Genomic DNA, 6,201 nt, shown 5'->3' with positions numbered 1-6,201 from the left:
GTGATAATCACCTTCTTGGTGTGAAAAATGGCCACAGAGGATAACAAAACGTCCTTCATCACTAGAATGTTTAAAGAAGAGATGGCTCGTTGCGTAACTATCGTCCAGAATCTCCCACAAGAAACCTATGAATGCTTGGTAGAAGAGTTGAGGCTTTGCACTAGTTGAGACCAAATCAATGAACCATAGTCTAAATTTAGACCATTGTAAAGACCATACATAATGGTCATGAAGCATTTGTTGGGACTGTCTGACCCTGCTACTCTCTCACCCAAACCCTTGTGAAGCAGAGTTAATAACCCATTCCATTAGGGTAGAAGACATGACTTCTTGAACTTTAAAAAAGAAACCAGAACCTCAGTATAGCCCATCTCATAGAACATGGTAAAGAGCTGTGTTGTTGTAATAAAATCCGGAGAGATGATTGAAGCATCGACTGTAATCCCTAATAATGAACATAATCGAACTTTTGAAATCGAAGTTTTGCGACTAAAGATCTGAAAGTAAATCTTATCCTTGTTTTTATCATATGAAGCACTGGAGTAAACATCCGATAACAGAGACATCGGAACAGATTCCACCTGAGAGAGTGCTAAAACCAGCGGAGAATACTTGAGGCATTTAATGACTTGGAGCATGTAGTAGTCGTACAAAAATGGATTCAAATCAATGATTAAGTTCTGGTTGGGTTTGATCACAAGTAGAGAAGATGAAGTAGATTGGTCATGGTGAGAGGATGAATCCGCCTGTTATATTTGAGAGATGATGAAGAAGGTAAGGAAGGACAATGGGTGTTAGAAACCCTTTATATACCATTTCCATGAGAGAGAAATAATCTTCTGTTATAATTACACGATCATTGAATCATCACCCGAAAAAGCGGGATTTGATAGCTTGGTTTCCCCAGATAAACGTCATCACGTGTGTGGCTAGGAGCCGTTGCAAATGCACACGCTCATTATTGTTCTTATCTGTTAAAGTGCTTGAAATTCTCATCCACACAATGCATTGTCAACTTAATTTTCTGTGTGTACAACACATAGGACATCCAAAATGCACTTGAAAATGATCATTAGTATTGTGGAAAATTAAAAAAAAAATTCGTGCAAGAGTTTCAGAGATAAAGAAATAAATCAAACATGTATAGGATGTGAGTGATGTCTTAAACCGACATAAAGCAGTTGATTCCGGGCACGAATCGCTTCCTTCAAAGTCAAGAGAGACTTGAAGTGCTTGTATGGTTCCCCGAAAAATTACGATCGAATGTATGTTAATAAACATCGAAAGGCTTCTTTTCAACTCTCGGTTCTAAGGGTGACTAATCTCCAACCGAACCTTGATACTTAATGTAAGACCGAAGGTCAGGTGAAGTACTTGTGAGACCGATGTGGTCTGTTGAACAAGTAGGTGAGATATGTGTATGAGTGGTGAAGTATTGAAATCTAAAAAAAAAAAAATTGGACCTTTTGGGAAGAAACGCCTTGGTATTAGATAATTTCATAAAGATATCGCATAAATGGAAAAATAGATTTCAAGTGGTAACAAATTAAATCTTGAATCTAAAGATTCACCATTAATTCCTTATTGGTATTGGACTGTGGGTCTCACTCAGTACGTGGTATATGTATCTAAAATCATCAACACAGATTTTGTGTAACCATAAACCTCAGTGGCAAGAACTGAGAGTCTCAAGGGTTACGTTTGTGAAGTGAAAGTAGATGAAGAATATGGATTAGATGGTTAAAGAACCGAAAGTACCTTTGCTGTTAAAGATTGACAAAGCAGCAAACTCTCAACTACTTTGATAAGAGTAAGGTAGCTCGTGACTTGAGCAAATTTTAGCCTGATTGGGTAGAAACGATAGGTATTGATTGAATCATTAAGGCCTTACTCAGAGTCTTTGAGGTTTTGGTCTACATGCAACAACATGCTTCTAGGGACACCTAACTAGTTGTATAATGAGAGTTTTCATACCTTCCCTTGTTCTAATATCACGAAATTTCTATGTCTTTGAACCCTAAAAAAACATTAAGAAACCACACTAAAAGGAAATTTTTTTTTGGAATAATATATATATATATATATATATATATATATATATTTGTGTTTTTTTTAAAAAAAATAAATATAAAGTATGAGATTAACGTATACAACCGAAACTGACCTTTAAAGATTTTAAAGTGAGATAGACCGAGCATTCAACAAATAATGGTTCCTGAAAAATATAGAGTCGAGATAGACCGAGCGGTCGGCTTATATCTGTTCCCTAAAATTACGGAGCCGAAATAGACCGAGCGGTTGGCTTATATCGGTTCCATATTTTTCATGAAACTAAGATAGACCGAGCCACGTTCTATAACACTTAGCTAACCTTTTACGTAGACGAAAGGTGTTTCGATACGGATTCTGCTTCGATCATGCCTAAGCCATGTAATATTCTATGAAAGCGGAATCTTCTTCATGCTTAAACCATAATCTCTAAGCTGACTTTGTATCCAAACTACTTGCGATGTACAGGATGTTGCAACAATATATTCAGCCTCGACTGTTGAAAGTGACACACAAGTCTGCTTCTTTGACTGCCAGCTGACAAGTTTGCCATCAAGAAATTAGCATCCTCCCGTTGTACTCTTTCGGTCCAATCCACATCCACCGAGATCTGCGTCTGAAAATGCTTGAATGAAGAAATCGGAATTTTCTGGATACCTTAGATCGAGAGATGAGGTTCGCTTCAGATAGTGAAAGATGTTCTTCACGGCTATCATATGAGGTTCTCTAGGATTTTATTGAAATCTGGCATGGTAGCAGACCGAGAACATTATATCCGGTCTACTAGTCGTCAGATACATGAGTGATCCTATCATTTGATGATAGAGTGTTATGTCTACAGCCGGTTTATCCAAAGATGGTGTCAATTTAGTGCCAAACGCCATAGGAACTTTCACTTTCGAATCTCCCTTCATCCTAAATTTCGCTAGCAAGTTCTTGGTGTAAGCCTCTTGATTTATAAATATACCTTCTGGTACCTATCTAATGTTCAGTCCAAGAAAAAAGTTAATCGGACCCATTGCGCTCATTTCAAATTTAGTCTCCATCAACTTCCTGAATTCAACTGTTAGGCCAGGATTCGTAGAGCCGAAGATGATGTCGTCGACATAGATTTGAACAATCGTCAAGTGTTCGCCCTCTTTTTTACGAAAGAAGGTTGGGTCAACCGAACCTTGTTTGAACTTAGACAATTTAAGGAAATCGAGTTAAGGTTTCATACCAAGTTCTCGGTGCTTGCTTTAATCCATACACAACTTTGTCTTGAACATAGCAATGATCAGGATACTTTTCATTTACGAAACCCGGTGGCTGTTCTATGTACACTGTCTCTTCCAGTTTTCCATTTAAAAAGGCACACTTTACATCCATTTGAAAGACTACGAAGTTTTTATGAGCAACATAGGCAAGAAATATTCTCACTGATTCCAATCTAGCTACTGGCGCGAACGTCTCTTCATAGTCTATTCCTTCTTCTTGGCAGTATCCGTTCACCACTAGCCAAGCCTTGTTACGAATGATGTTGCCTTTTTTATCCATCTTGTTCCTGAATACCCATTTTAGTCCAATCACAGAAGCATCCTTAGGAGTGGGAATTAATCTCTAGACATGATTCCTTTCGAACTCATGCAGTTCGTCGTGCATTTCCTATACCCAATCGGAATGATCAAGTGCAGTATTAACAGTCTTTGGTTCGATTTTGGAGACAAATGAATTAAACTTGCAAAATTCGACTTATGAAAATAATGCAGTCTGCTTCGCTTTCATTTGAGAACGTGTAAGAACTCTTTCTGATGTTTCACCAATGATCTGTGTTTTGGGGTGATCCCTTGTCCATTTAATCAAGGGAGGATAATTCGGATCATAAGTTGGATCCAATTCTGCATTGAACTCTTCTTCTAGTTCTGACTCACCATCTTCGTCATTGGTATTGTTAATCTACCCCTCAAATGGCGAAGTATAACCAACTTCAGGTTCATGTATTTCTTTCTCAGTTGGAGTGGAATGATCCCCCTTGGTTGGAGAGCGAATTTCCCCTGCTGCTAGATGCTCCCCGTCGACATGCTATTCTGTAGTGTTGGAGACCGAGGGTTGACTGTCGGCTGCTATAAGAGGATCAGTTTCAGCGACATGTACAGCTTCATCGATGATTTTCTTCAGATGATCAACTTTGTTGTCGGCTACATTTTCTTCCAAATTGATGGCCTTTTCTGGTCCATCAAATAACCTTGTGTATTCTTCAAACAAGTTTGAAATTGGAGTTGAGACAAGACCAGTTTCAGGGAAGATTTTTGGTGTGGTGCTATCGGTTGATTGAATTTTATTAACATAACTGTCATCAAAGGTAACATAGTAGGTTTCTTCGAGATGCTTGGATCGTTTGTTTAGAACCCTATATGCCTTTGAGGTTAGTGAATACCCAAGAAATATCCCTTCATCTACTTTGACATCAAACTTGTTTCGGTTCTCCTTGGAGTTAAAGATGAAACATCTGGAACCGAACACATGGAAAAATTTGATGTTGGGCTATCGGTTGTTAAGGATATCATATGGGGTTAAGGTGGATCTCTTGTTAAGAAGTGATCGGTTCTGAGCGTAGCAAGCACATGCGATGGCATCAGCCCAGAAGTACAAAGGAAGTGAGGCGAAAGATAACATTGTGTGTGCAGCTTCACATAGAGATCGGTTTCGCCTTTCAACGATTCTGTTTTGCTGTGGAGTATAAGGAGTGGAGAAGTTGTGAGTTACACCTCTTTTAGCCAAGAAGTCTTCAAACTCCTTGTTTTTAAACTCCATCCCATTATTGCTTCAAATGTTCCATACAGTCTTTCGTAGTTGCACTTCGAACTGCTTGATGAACGCTTTCAACTTGGGATTTGCTTCAGATTTTTGTTTAAGAAAGAAAATCCAGGTGAAGTGTCAAAAATCATCTACAATTACAAGTTTGAATTTACTACCACCGATGCTTTCAATGGCCGAAGGTCCACACAAGTCAATATGCAGAAGCTCAAGAGGTTCAATGATATTAATATTGATATGTGTGGGATGACTCTTTCGGCTCTGCTTGCCCATCTCACATGCTGCACAAAGGTGCTCCTTATCGAATTTCAGAAGAGGGAGATCTCGAACATGATCACCCAACACTAGTTTATTGATATCATTGAAGTTTAGATGCGAGATTCGTCTGTGCCATAACCAACTTTCATCGGATTTTGCTTTAGCCAGTAGACATATCAAAGGTTTTCCCTTGATGGGGTTGAGATTGAGAGGATACATCTCTCCCCTGCGTTGAGACTTCAAAAAAACTTTCTTCGAGTTCTTCTCAATGATTTCAGATCCTTCATCATCAAACGATATTTTCAGTCCAGTTCCAACTACTAACTGTAAAAAGATGACGAGGTTGTGCTGCAATCCTTCCACGTACGTAACTTTTCTAATTGAGAATTCACCATTTGTTATCATACCATATCCTTTTATTGTTCCAAATGAGTTGTTTCCATACTTCACACATCCCATCTTTTAAGGACCGAAACTCCCTTAACTCTTCCTTCCTTCCTATCATGTGATGTGAGCAACCACTGTCAATATATCATTCGTTGTCGAACTGCTCGTCACTTAACACTTGTAAATTTAAACAGATTTAGGAACCCAAAGTTTCTTGGGTCCTGGTAAGTTTTTCATAGAAAAAGGAATAACAACAGCAAGATCAACCAAATATGTTCTTTTAACTAAAGTGGTTTCATCTTTGCGTTTGATGGTGTACACCTTTATTTTATTTTTATCTTGTTTGAATTTAGGTGTAGAAGTTGATGTTATGTTAGAAGGAATTTTCTTTGGATTTCCAGGTTCAGATGAATTTTTCGTAGTGGTGTTATCCATCTCAGAGTCAAGATTTCCTTTTCCTTTGACATCCTTCAAGGATTGTTTCTCGTGTGCTTGGTGAGAATGACCAAAATATGATTGCCGACCCTCATCCTTGTGATTCGAACCAAGACTAGAGGTTCGACTCTTATCCTTATGTTTCGAACCGAGACTGGAGGTTCGGCTCTGGGGTATGAAGTTAGGATTAAAATTGGGATGTTGGTTATGAACTTTGGTGTTTTGAGGACCGAAACTGGTTCGGTTCTTGGAGTAAAAGGAGTTTGGATCGAAACT

The 6,201-nt window shown here is 38.5% G+C and overlaps 1 pseudogene; it reads right to left on the bottom strand.

Moving 5' to 3' along the window:
* Positions 1 to 308: 308 nt before the first annotated feature.
* Positions 309 to 5,177, bottom strand: LOC145040970 (uncharacterized; annotated as a pseudogene).
* Between the last annotated feature and the right edge of the window lie 1,024 nt (positions 5,178 to 6,201).

Source organism: Lactuca saligna, chromosome 4 (genome assembly GCF_052625555.1).
Source record: "Lactuca saligna cultivar CGN05327 chromosome 4, ASM5262555v1, whole genome shotgun sequence".
Lineage (NCBI taxonomy): Eukaryota > Viridiplantae > Streptophyta > Magnoliopsida > Asterales > Asteraceae > Lactuca > Lactuca saligna.
The sequence above is the reverse complement of the archived record's forward strand: the minus strand, read 5'-3'. Positions and strand labels throughout refer to the sequence as shown.